The sequence below is a fragment of the Haliotis rufescens genome, unplaced genomic scaffold (assembly GCF_023055435.1).
Source record: "Haliotis rufescens isolate VD_foot unplaced genomic scaffold, xgHalRufe1.0.p SCAF_10, whole genome shotgun sequence".
Classification (NCBI taxonomy): Eukaryota; Metazoa; Mollusca; class Gastropoda; order Lepetellida; family Haliotidae; genus Haliotis; species Haliotis rufescens.
In genome coordinates, this window is record NW_025963780.1 from 8,095,231 (window position 1) to 8,109,712 (window position 14,482).

The 14,482-nt window shown below is 36.7% G+C and overlaps 1 protein-coding gene across 1 annotated transcript in view; it reads right to left on the reverse strand.

The window, feature by feature from the left end:
- The window catches only part of LOC125377690 (calcitonin receptor-like), a 66,818-nt gene that overhangs the window by 30,672 nt on the left and 21,664 nt on the right, over positions 1-14,482 (reverse strand). The gene's annotated exons all lie outside the window — the stretch shown is intronic.

The window sequence follows — 14,482 nt, forward strand, 5'->3', positions numbered from 1 at the left end:
TGGGTTTATTTTCGTATATCTAGAGGTAACACCATGTCTTCAAACGTTCTGAATATTGTTTGGTTATTTGCAAAATCAACCACGATAAAAGCCTTTGTATATAAGGTGCTATAAGTAGGCAGTCAGTATGTCACATACAAAGTGACTTCATAGCTTTTAAGAAACTAGTGACATGCCGCAATATAAACTATAATCAACGGTTGATAACCTCGTTCAGTTGTGCATATACGGCACAAGTCGAATACCACACCAAGACCCTAAATATCCATACCAATGTTGACAGTCGCCTACTGACGAATTGAGGCTGGTTTTCATTGGTCAGTCTATACACTTCAAGGAACCGCTTCAAAAGAAACATCCTGTGTCAAAAAACGATATCGGTAATTAAGTGTGTGTGTGTGTGTGTGTGTGTGTGTGTGTGTGTGTGTGTGTGTGTGTGTGTGTGTGTGTGTGTGTGTGTGTGTGTTATGTTTTTTCAATCGCAAAAAGTACTGAAGAATCAGTAATCCAATTTTACTTCAGATGTCTTCTTTGGTACGAAAAATACTATAATGTACAAGGACTTTGAAACCGCCCCCTGTGACACGTCTTTTGCATTGAGGCATATAGTAAATGTGTCAGTGCATGCTTTTTGGCAAGGCTTTACGAATAGAACTTCTGGAGTTACATGGCTATACAGTTTTAATCAAATAATATGCAAAATAAGAACGAATGTCAACTAGTTGACCATACATTTTTATCAGTCGACAGTTTGGGAACTTTCGTCGGTGTCATAGTCCACGTCTGTTACACTTGTGACCTATCCGGAAACGATCGTCATTCGGAGTAACCAAGTTTGAACCATTTCCGTATCTATATATAACAAAGAGAAAATGACCACGGGTAAACATTCCGAATGCTTATTTATTCTTACGGACTGTAGAGAGCCCCGTCCTAAGAAATAAACGTAAAAGATGTTTCCATAAAATCAACTTTACAGTTCCTGTCAGTTTTCAATAACCCCGATTATAGAGTAAAACATATCTAAATATAAGATATGATTACAAGAATATATTTCTTGTGGGCAGTTTTAACCATCAATGTCAGCTAAAGCGACGTGGATTTGTTTAGAAATAAGATTTATTTTTAGACAGAAATATACATTTATGAACTATAGGTAGAGTTATTTGACAGATATCCGCATCATGCCGTCTAAATACAGGAAATGGGACAAACATCTTCATCATGCCGTGTTATGTCAGGATATGTAGGTTTTGACAGACATTTTCACCATGTCGTGTTATGTCAGGATATGTAGGATTTGACAGACATTTTCACCATGCCGTGTTATGTCAGGATATGTAGGATTTTACAGACATTTTCACCATACCGTGTTATGTCAGGATATGTCGGATTTGACAGACATCTTCACCACGCCGTGTTATATCAGGATATGCAGGATTTGACAGACATTTTCACCATGCCGTGTTATGTCAGGATATGTGGGTTTTGACAGACATTTTCACCATCCCGTGTTATGTCAGGATATGTCGGATTTGACAGACATTTTCACCATGCCGTGTTATATCAGGATATGCAGGATTTGACAGACATCTTCACCATGCCGTATTATGTCAGGATATGTAGGATTTGACAGACATCTTCACCATGCCGTATTATGTCAGGATATGTAGGATTTGACAGACATTTTCACCATACCGTGTTATGTCAGGATATGCAGGATTTGACAGACATCTTCATCATGCCGTATTATGTCAGGATATGCAGGATTTGACAGACATCTTCACCATGCCGTGTTATGTCAGGATATGCAGGATTTGACAACACACTTCTATTATTTAATTGGTTGTTTAATAAATTACTTGATGAAAAATAAGTTTTCTTTAATCTTCGCCCATTGATAACTGTATATGATGCAACCCGTGTTACATTCATAAAGGTTAAGAAGGAATATTGTTTATTGCGACGGTAATCAGTACTTATTTTGTCAGACAAGTAAAATGTCAGAAGTATGTATCTTTAAATTACTATTACTGTCAACTAAAGTATACCACATTGGTGTTCAATCGGAATAATGATGGAGAAATGAAATTATAGGAACGACACCGGTTCGTTTGTGATAACACGTCTATTTTTACAAGTGATAATGTATTATTGGGAAGGAGAATTAGGTTTGGCATAAATCCCCTGTAATCCCTTAGTTTCTTATGAAATGACGACATATGTTTGTAGAAATTATAAGTATTCCTCATAAGGTTTTGGTCCTGATCCAGCGCTCTTTTTTCATTATGTCTGAACCATCTCGAAGGAGATGAGCTATGGAATATTATACCTTTTCCATAGATTCGCTTGTTTAAGTCATGATTGTTTGCATGGCGCCAACAATTAACCCAATTACATGCTCTAATAAGTGTACTGTTTATCGTGACACGTCAACACTGTTTCTACTTGCGGAACTGAAATGAACTGAACTTTATTTCGCCCAAGGCTACAAGACATAGAATGTTGAGGGTTAACAGAAATCAATATATACACATACATGGCAGCATTATGTACAATAGTCACTTGATGCATTTACAGAAAATTAATAATTTCTTCATGGTAAGTTTATCTTTATATTCAAACAATTTCACAAGTTTCAACATTGAAGGCTTTCTATTATTATAAGAATGGATATATTAGAGCGATAGAATGTACGATTCTATGAAGGCACGTTGTCAAAGATGGAGGATGGATGAATGTATATATGGGTGGGCGGATAGATAGATGGCGGACAACTGATATAATATTGAGGACGATGGACTGATGAAATAATGAATGGATTGGTGAGTGGACGGTTACATGGATACATGCATCAATAGATTAATGGACGAATGTAGGTAAAATAGTTCAGTTTTACAAATGAAAAAATAGCAGTCGAAAAGATATTCGAGCCCATATCACGTTAAAGCTGTCTTTCTTATGCATTTAAAAACCTGTTCGCCTATTTTGTCTGTGAACGAAATTAAGCAAACCTGCCAAGAATCCCTCGGGACAAGTCAAGGCGCTTGCTGCAGCGCAGTTCTGACCCCAATCACTTAAAAATGGTTAACAGAAATTCTTCGTGCCACCTGACTGAACCAAGGAGCGGCGAAATATATTTTAGCCAAAGTCAGAGAAGGTTGTAAACGACGTCAAGCCTCAGAGTATTAATCGTCTAAAAATGATTATCGTAAGAGATTAAAAAAAATATCTACACGATTATCTGCTAACCATATGATGGGAAACTGAAAAATAGGGTTATAGGGCTGTAATAGTGGTTAAAGCAGTCTATTTTGTTGTCTCTCTTACAGACACCCGAACACATATTTTATAACACACGCACGCCCACCCCTTTCGCAATACTTCCTCAGTCCGATTTAGCTCCGGGAAAAGACTCAAGGGTACATCCATATAATTATTTTGTAAAACCAACATTTTACATAACAGGGCGACACTGCCTTATGCTAGTAGCATTTCTGTTAGACTTACATCTAGACTCTGAAATGAACATATCTTACAGAAAAATACCTATTAACAATAGGTATTTTTCTGTATTATTATCTTAATTATCTTAATAAAAATAAAAAATAAAGTAGCCCAGAGGCTCTCTTTTAATTTTCCTGAAACAGCAGTAATCTAGACTTGCCAAACAGTATAGTCTTCCATGTGCTGTATTGGATATATTTGTACCAGGGTCTGTATGGCAGACTAAATTTCTGTCTACACACACATTATAAAAAAATGACTTTCCCTACATTATTTCTACTATGAACAGTACTTCATTTAACCACCATATCGATGACAATTATGTCTGTTCTCCATTATTAACATATTCATAATCTCAACGTGCAATGCAATGTTATATACAAAACCTTGGTCCAGTTATGGATACAGTCTGGCTGTTTACCGTAACTGATTTCCGTTTTTCTCACAACACAATTATAGCATCAGCTAATAAGACTAATTAATTATGAATGTATCTAAACAAAATCAAAAGTTGTAAAGTTTTCTTCTGCAGTGGTTATATAAAGGTAAAATGTGGAAGAAAGGTCAGTCTTCTGTTCACTGGATTAGTATGCCTCACATCAAATGGCCAAATACAGAATATGAATTCGTGACTCTCCAGGTACACGCTGGTATGTGATAAAAAGAATAATTTCTAAAAACATATTTAGGCTCATAGTTTTAATTTAAAAATGACTGCTTTCGCATTTGAAGCTGAAGAAATGTCTAATGTCACATGACGTATAAGAGTGGATGTCAAGGCCATGTTTATCTGCCTTCGTACGTCAACATGTACACGTGCAAGTGTGCACGCTGAGATACGTGAAACTGAAACTTGAAACCCAATGTTTGCACGTTTGTTCGAAAGGTTCTGTTTCATTCTGTTTCCATTTTCAGATATCATTGTCAATATCTAAATCATGTGAAGGGTAATGACTACACAACGTAGTCTCAAGCCAGCATAGGCAGCGTGTACACTGTCGTCATAATACAGATCATTATAATGCACATAGACTTATGTACAGTTATAAACAAAGTTTCATCCTCTCTTTCAAGAAAACACAAAACACAATGGAATGAAACACGTAATTTCTCTTATTGCCTTGAGCATACTTTGTGGACGTGTGGGCCCTGTGAATATGTCTGCCAAATCTTCATCGTTCGATGTGATGAATTATTTCAAGCGTGTGCTGTGTAACAGAGTTAAATACGTTCTTTATTGTATGAATGTTAGCAGCATTTGCACACTTGTGTTATTTTACATTATTGTTCTCTGAATCAGTTCGGTTTGCACACATTCACGTTGTGGATCCATAGTGCAACCAAGCCAACTCAGTAGACATGCATTTGGCAAACAGATTCGAACACCAAACAAATAATTATAAGCTGTCAACTGTCAATGAAAGTGGTGATGAAGATATTTTACATGACTTATATTTGACTTGATAAATTATGTCCATGTATGAAAGGCGTATTTTTAACACAGCCAGTCCCAGCTAGTTTCAACTTTTCTCTGAATGCCATCCTCAGTAGTTTCTTAAGGTAGACTCGTTCTTTGAGTTGAGTATCTAACTAACTAACTTTCATAAATAAACGCATTATCTCGTTAAGATCAAAGCACACAAAACTACAATGATAGGATGAACAGGGATTGTGTCATAGATAGGAGAAGATTAACATGCTGTACCCTAACCTAATCTTCGTAACGGAAGCTTCCTACCGACTGCTGTATACTGATACATGTTCTGTGTACTTTACAACTGAATTCGGAGTATTCAGAACATATGGCTCATTGATTTTGTTGAATATAATGATACGCACAGGTTACTGACCGAACAGGTTTCTCATATGCTGATAATAAGTGTCACTTTGCAAATACTGTCAAATATGATGAAGACTTCCGAAATAAGACTGTATTGGCTTTGGATGATTGATTGTTCCAGGCTTTCGATAATAGCAGAGAGTTTGTTTGTGGTACAAACTTCACATATTATTAGGCCTGGTGCAAGTGAAAAATCGTAAACTTTGATAAAATGTTAGTGTTAGCAACAGGTGTTCAACCTATTTGCCTGGTCAGTCTGATGGTATGAATATTTGTTATTACCAACGAGTATTTGCTGTGTACGTTTACCCATCAGAACATATTGAGATGGCCTACCGTCGTTCTTCAGATGAATTTACAGCCATGAGAAATACATCAAGTGCAAAAGTTAAGTGAATGCAAGCAACTAAACTCTTCTAAAATACAGAATGTCTAAGGTATCGCTATCATTGTAATATCTCTATCATTGACTATAGTACCGATTCTCGTACTTTTTTGGGTTGAGTCCCGTCCGGGATTCGAACCCACACTGCCAGAGTGAGGCACCTAATCCCCACCAGCACACAAAGTCAGCGATCTAACCCACTCAGCCACATCCGAGGCTTCAACAAAAATGAAAGTCCGACAACTGGTAGTCTAGAACACGTAATTTGTGTAACAAATGTAACAAATGTTATATTAGGGATACTCAGAAAGTGTTATCCCAAATATAACATTTGTTACATTTGACCACTTTCTAAATGGCATTGTGTATTCATCTCTATCATTCTTGCTCAATTTCAATGAAAATGTTCACCCTGTTATCCGCTTACTTTTGTACATATTGTTCTACATTGAAGGTGCTTTTCAATACGGAACACGATTGATGAGTATATGATTTACGATGATCACGATTAAGTCATCTTATAAAACCAGTATTGGGTAGTGGGAGCCTATGCTCCCCAACATCAAAACAGAACGGGTGCAATGTTAAGGCGGTCTGATGTTGGTCATGAGAAGACCTTTTTAATGAACCCTTGAACCTATTTGAGTAACAAATTCTTCATTTGGTAAAGAACGTCTGTGTTGACTATGTTAGCTTAATCGCAAATTAGTTAAAACATTGTAATATTTCTCGTATCGTTGATAAATGAAGGGGTAAATAAAGGAATTTGTTTATTGCAAGGTACTATATGTTGATTAATGATATGATGTACTCTTATGCCCTGAGCTATATGATAGTCAAGCATATTCCATAATCTTAAAAATTGATTTAAAGAGTTAAGAATCTGAATTTTACATCCCCTATCTGTGGCTTTGTCGTTGTTGTTACATAAGCTGTCTAACTTATCAACACACGTTGTTTTAAAAGTGTAAAGAAGAGACAGAGGTCAGTTTTATCTTCCATCGCGCTAGCTTTTATATGTTCCTCTTTCAAACATAGTAGTCTGTAGTTACGTCTGCAGATACAGCAGTGATGTCATTCACTGGGCTCTGTAGTGTCGAGTAAACGGACGGTCTTTAGGGACCATCCATTTGATATTCTAAAGCAGGGGCCTGGGAGTTTGTATCAAAAATAAATATGTTTTTCAGCTACAGCTACAAAACCACATATGTTTTTTATTATAACTATAATCATAATAATAAAAAATATGACTATGAGCCTGATTTCTTTTAAAGAAGAACACCTTTCAAAAATGTATTTTTTGCGCCTTGCAATTTCTTTTTTTATAATTATGTTAATCAAGAATAGACAATTTATATTTTTGATAAATTCCCAGTCGCTCCCTCCCAGAATAGCAAATGGAGTACAAATAGTACAACAGGCTAACCTGACATATTTAGAGAAAACAGTCGTTGTGAGAAACAGTCTGTTCTGATTTGTCTAAATTCAATCTGAAAGTTCGAAATCATGTTGGGTTAATAGGACTGGGCTTGCTGAAAATACACGCCGGTACGGTTAATGCTTTGGCTTAACCAGACAAACGAGAAGTTGCGACATGAAGGCAAGAATTTTAATCATGTTAATGACATATAAGGCTCTTCTGTTGAATATTTGCGATCCGTCGTGGTTACTCCGGAATGCATTCATAAATGAATACGACTGAATGTCAAGACTTGTTGGGGCTGCGTTTTACAATAAAAAACAAAGGAAAGAAATGGAACAGTGAATATATATCTTGGATGTTGAAAAATTAACTGACTACGCCATAAGGCATTAGTGTAATTAGGGACGTATAAAACAAACATTATCCGCATTTCTTTCACGGATGGCGTCACTGAAATCAGGCAATAAAGAATAAGAAAGAGGTATTGCAATCGCCACCACATTTACACAGTGTTTGTGGATGACTTGTCAGCTCTAACATTCGATAGTTTTTATTCATTCATGTATCAATTTCGCATAAGTGACTTTCATCATATATTCTTGGGGTCACTGTATGGACGCAGCCTATTAGTGCTCTTTGCTTGGTACACAGCTCTGACCAAAGACCCCGGCTCGGCTAATTGTCACTCCCGGCAAATTTGATTGCGAATCCCTCGACACTTTCTTGGTCTGCTGATTCAAATTTTACAACGGGCGGTGGGGTAGCCGAGGTTCTATTCCCCAGATGCGTGTAACGTGGGAATTTCTGGTGTTTCCAAACGCGAAATTGGTAAAAGCGACGATTTTTTTAATTTAGCAGTTTTACAAAAACGGTGTGCGAACAACATACTGCCCTATATATGAACGCCATAAATATATATCAAATGGAGTTATATGCTTATTTATAACGTCATAATTCAATACAAAAATATCCTGACGAAAACTGATTTTCCTCTATGACGTCAAAGACCACAGAGAGGTTACACACGTCCACAGACAAGGGGACATAACTCCGCTATGCTCAGCAGTATTTTATTGTAACTCAGGTCACTTGGTGAGAATTAGCTGTGGGACAATATATATTCGTGGTGATTTGTTCACGAGGAAGCAAACTATTCCAACACAAATATCGATATTGAAACTGTATACGTATAGGTATAAACAAACCCATAAGAAATGGTGAAATCGTATTTCATAAAAGAGGAAGTGAAAGCGAAATAGATGGCCCTATCTAACCGATAAATTAGTCCTTAGATTCCAACATTCCCCTGATTGTGCAAGTGTAAATTGACATCATTAATGGAGCACGAGCCTTTTCATCAAATGTAATGAATTGTTAAAAAAGTGACACCATTCTATTTGATGTCATGGCTGGTTTTATGGCATTGACATCGTCGGAGAAGTGTGACACTGGCATTTTGATTAACATATATCTCCCCTTCTTTTCGTTCATGGTATGGAAAATCTCGATGTATATAATTGAATTTAACGCTTTTTCGACACAACATAAAATGACTGCTTTTACAATGTAAATAAATTCTTGAATATATAAACAATTAGTCAGTTTACCGTGTATCTTAATTGGACAAGACAAGCACCCGTTTTGTATCATTGTTACGTAATCAAATACCCAACCGAATATTTCAAAACAACCAAAATTATATATTAAATATTAGATATGTATATTTGTTCATTATTATGTGATATTTTCTCTTCATCTCGTCTCAGAATCATACAATAAAAGATGCGAAGAAAGTTCCTTTGGTATAGAATTATCAGGTTAATCGTATTAGGCTCGAACAACGGGTTACATGACACGGTTTATATTTTTTATACTTTTCACAATTCTTGGAGAAGTAAAGAAAACTTCAAAATCCTGTGATCACAATATTGAAAAACGGGTGAACCCATTGATTACATAATGCAAAACGAGAGGAATAATTCGTAAATCGTTTGTGCCTATAACGCATATCTGGCGCACGTACATTGTACGTGTTGTTTGGTATCGCATTCCTCGACATAAAAAACAATTCCAAGACAAGACAATTCTTCTGACATTGTGCAGATATTTTAACTACAAATATTATCCATTTTGTTAAAGTAAAATATATACAGTTTTAGTATTAATATAAAATGAAACGGCTTTTCATTAACCTGTTTTTTAAATGAAATTAGAATATTGACTGTTACACTCCAAAGGAATACGTACACGTTGCAGTTACATTTACATTTCATCTTCTAACACTTGTCTTATGGAAAACATATATCGTATCGACACTATCAATTTCTAATGTAAACAATGTTCAAACAAACAGGAGGTTATCAAAGGTTCGTACATTGCGTGGCCAAATTCTACGTATGATATCATATTGAACATTGATAAACATCCATAGTGAAATTAATTGCGTGAACAAATGTATAAAAGATATGCAAAATCAACATCATAATTGAAACTGTCAACAGCATGATACAATGACCGTGTGTACTTTCATTCAAGGACCTTCACCTCAAAGAAATTACCAAATATGTACAGCAATGTTGACAAAATGGCGTGTTCACTGTCAACAGTACGTGGGATTTTACGAGGGGACTTTCGTTGATTCAGGGATCGTATTTACATAAATGTGACATGTAAGTAATCAGAAACATTCTGACAATCTGTGTACTGTTATTTGTTGTTATATGTTTCATTGAAACCAAGAGAAATAGTCAGAAAAAGATTATTTGTCATTTGATTCTAAAATGTATGAGGAATTTACGGATGTATATATCGCAGCTGAGTTTGACATATAGAGGTTATCATGCGAGTGTGTTTGGGGATGGTAAATATCCTGCATTAGGAATAAACATTGTACTTAGCGAGCCTTGGCGAGATCTACCCCACGACCATCCGAACATCCACCGCTGTTCGCGCTAAGATGTCCCAGATTGATTTTGGTATCTTATATAAGTACGTAAAGTTATAAAGTAAAAGTTTACTTTTCTACATTATCATTTCTAAGTACTTAAAGTTTAAAAAGTACAAGATTACCTTTCCACTTTTCTTGGATCAGTCCATCTTAATACTTAGGTAACATAGGTTAGACAAATCAGTGAATTCAGCCATGACCTATGTTGTTTTAAGGTGTGTGACAAATGGGACGTGTAACTAATGGGAGGATGCCGAGTTTTATGATTAAGTCCGTATTGTCTATTTGCTCAAAGGAAAACGTAATTACCAGCACAAGAGGGTTAGGTTTGGTTTTGTCGTGGCAAGGGGTTTTTTTTACACGTAGATGCATAAAATATTGTAACATTAACGCAATTACTCATAAATCTTATTTGAAAAGACAACATTCAGAACACTTGTCATGGCAGACGTTATAATCTGGTCTTTATGCCCATGAAGAAGGCTGTCTCGCCTGTCGTGCCTTAACGTACCTCCAGGTACATTGATACTAAGTTTATTACCCTGATCTTCATTCTTGCGTATAAACTGCCGAGAGATCATATAAATAAAGTTTCATCAAATTGTAATTGTACATGTTCAGGTCACTGTTATATGACAGATTAAATAATTGAATACCTTGCGATAATTAAAGGTCATTCACTTATAAAATGACTTGAAATAGTTTCTGTCAGAAAAATAATGCATTTGCAATGTGATATGGAGACGTCATTTTTGTAACACCACCTAAGTTTGCAACACGGAATGTTCTTGCATGTGATTGGATAGCATTGCGAGTGAAGGTCACTCACTAAGCTTTGTCGTTACAAAAAACCGTGTGCAAATAACTGGAGTATTTATGTCTGAAAGAGAATTGCTCTGAAGAGCATTATATGACCTGTTGTAGTTTAAAAATATCCAAAGGCAATTCATCCGCAAATCATTCCCAAATACACCTTTAAAGACCATGAAAGACAATAAAATACCCTAGCTTCAAACTACCCTGGTTTCACATACTTTAAGAGAAAGTAGAATTGTGTTGATGGATGGCCAAGAGAAAATACAGATAGGCGTTCAGCCTCCATGGTATCAAATACAAATTAATCCGAAATTGAGAAGTTTTGCAATAAAAATGCGTAGCGTTCTGATCGAAAGTCGCTTGAAAACAAATTCTCTGGAAATCATTCATATCATGTTCTGATCAGAAAGGTTTCGGGAGAAGTGTCTCTTGGCGACATTCACCTGAAATATGACATTTTGAGTAAACTGTATCGTCTAAAATGGGCATGAAATGCTCATATCACTTGTCATACACACTTGCTGTTGCAGTAACTTAATATTGGTGCATTACCGTTGATCTATAGGTTCAATAATATATTGTCCTCTGAGATGGATGAATCATGATTACATCAACACAAACCTGACTCTATTCTGTCTTATGTCCTACTCAGCCTCAAAACGAGATTTGGACTATCGCAATGCACGACAAATCCGAAATATTTCCATTTAACCGATATTTCTAACAGTCCTTGGGATTTTCTCACGAAGCTTGCATTACTATTCATGAGACTATTCACGTTCTCGACTTTGGACCACCATATCCAGCGTATGAATTATCAATTTTTCTGATGGCCTTAAAGCGGTTGCCCACATGACGGCCATTTATACATTTCTTATGAGCCTTTGTAAATAGCAACTGCAAAAATTACAATACGTATAACTTATGAAACACTATATTTAATTTGTTCATTTTTTCTTACATAATTACATTAATTTTCTATTTTGCAAAACTATTCACCAACCGTCCTACAAATAGGTAGCAACGTTTGTAGAGCACTGAACGACATAACTACATATCAAATGGAGTTATATGCGTATGTATAACGACATACATTCAATGCCAAAAATAGCATGCCGTAAATGACGAAAACTGAATTTTCTCTATGACGTCAAAAGGCGACAGAGAGGTTACACACGTACAAAGAAAAGGGGGCATAACTCCGCTATGCTCAGCACTAGTTTATTGTAACTCAGGTCACTTGGTGCGAATTAGCTGTGGATAAGGACAATATATTTTCGTGGTGTTTTCTTTACGAGGAAGCAAACTATTCCAACACAAATATCGATATTAAAACTGTATACGTATAGTTATAAAAAAAACCATAAGAAATGATGAAATCGTACTTCATAAAAAAGAGGTAATAGAGAAATGGATAGCCGTATCTAAACTATAACTTAGTCCTTAGATTCCAACATTCCCCTGATTGTGTAAGTGTAATTTGACTAATGTTGCATCATTATTAATGGAGCACTAGCCTTATCGTCAAATGTAATGAAATACCCCCAAAATAACACCATTCCTTTTGACGTCATGGCTGGTTTTATGTCTTTGATAACGTCGGAGTAAGAAGACACTGGTATTTTGATTAATATATATCTCCACTACTTTTTTGTTCAAGGTATGGAAAACGGAATTTGACGCTTTTTCGACACAACATAAATGACTGCTTTCACCAAGTAAATAATGTCTTGAATATGTAATCAATTATATAGTTTATCGTGTATCTTAATTGGACAAGACAAGCACCTGTTTGGCATCAATTTACGTAATGAAATACCCAAACGAATATTTCAAAACAACCAAAATTATATTCAATATTGGACATATATTTGTTCATTATTATGTTATTACTTCTCTTCATCTCGTCTCAGAATTACACAATAAAAGATGCGAAGAAAGCTCTATTGGTATAGAATTATCAGGATAATCGTATACGGTTGAACCAACGGGGTACCTGGCATGGGTTTTATTTTTATACATTTTACAATTCCTGGAGAAATAAAGTAAACAGTTTAATATCCTGTGATCACAATATTGAAAAAAGAATAAACCCATTGATTATATAATGCAAAACGAGAGGAATAATTCATAAATTGTTTGTGAATAACGCGCACATGGCGAATCGTTCGATATCACTGTTCTGTGTATCAAACGACATAAAAAAACAATTCCAAGACCAAGACAATTCATTCAGAAATGTGTGCATATATTTAAGCGAAAAATATTATCCATTTTGTTAAAGAAATATTCTGAACAACAAAAGTTCCTGTGACATTGAATAAGATATAGTACAAAGTTATGTGTGTTTTTTACCAAATCTGAAACAATTTCGGTTTGCAACAGATAAAAGACTCCTGTAAGTGTTCAGAAAATGCGTGATTTCATAAACAACAGGAACATGCTAAAATCTCAATTTACAAATCAATAGCGTGTGTGTCCACCTCTTGTTGCGATGTAAGCAACACATCTCTGTCTCCTGGAATGGACCAGGCGTCGCACAAAGTCCTGTGGGATATCTGTCAATATCTGCTGGAGCATGTTTCGAAGTTCCTGAAGTGTGTGTGGAACACGTGGTTGACCCCGAAGGCACCGATCCATCTAATCCCACATGTGCTCGATTGGTGAGAGATCAGGGGAGCGAGCCGGCCAGGGGATGACATTCACGTTGTTTTGTTGAAGAGAATCCTGAACAAGTCGAGCAATATGAGGCCGGGCGCTGTCATGTTGAAAGGTAATGCCTGGGCCATGACGACGCAAAAACGGTAGAACAACAGGGCCGATGATCTCGTCGCGGTAGCGCTGTCCATTAAGATTTCCCTCTACCACTATCTCTCTTGCTGTAATCCCACCCCATACCATAACGCTGCCGCCCCCGAACCGATCTTCCTCCATGACACAATGATTGACGTAATGTCCACCTCGACGTCGGTACACTCGAATCTGTCCATCGCTGTGGCTGAGGTGGAAGACTCGTCAGTGAATAGAACTTGTCCCCACTGCATGGCCGTCCAGCGTAGACGCTGTCTGCACCACTGTATGCGTGCTTGACGGTGGTTTTCTGTCAAAATAGCGCGTCTGGCGGGTCTTCTGGCGACAATCCCATCTGAGGCGTCGACGTACGGTTTGTGAATATATTCGTCGAAGGCCAAGGATGCTTCTTGCAGTCACTGTTGCTGGCTGGAATCGATTTCGTAGGTGTGTTGTTCGAATCCAGTTGTCTTGTCGATATTTGGTTACGCGTGGCCTGCCACTCCGAGGATGGTCTCTTACTGTATTCGTCTGTTGCCGATGTTGCCATAAACACCAAATGGTGTTTCTGTGGACGTTAAATTGTCTTGCAACATCACGTTGACTCGATTCTGCTTCAAGCATACCAATGGCTCGCAGACGCTCATTTTCAGACAGGCGTGGCATTTCGTAATGTTGAATAATTGCGTAATTTTGTTGTTTTTCTGAGTGGTTGTTGTCAGCACGATGCTAAACAATGCATATGGAAACCCGTTAACGCACATGTTTTTATAT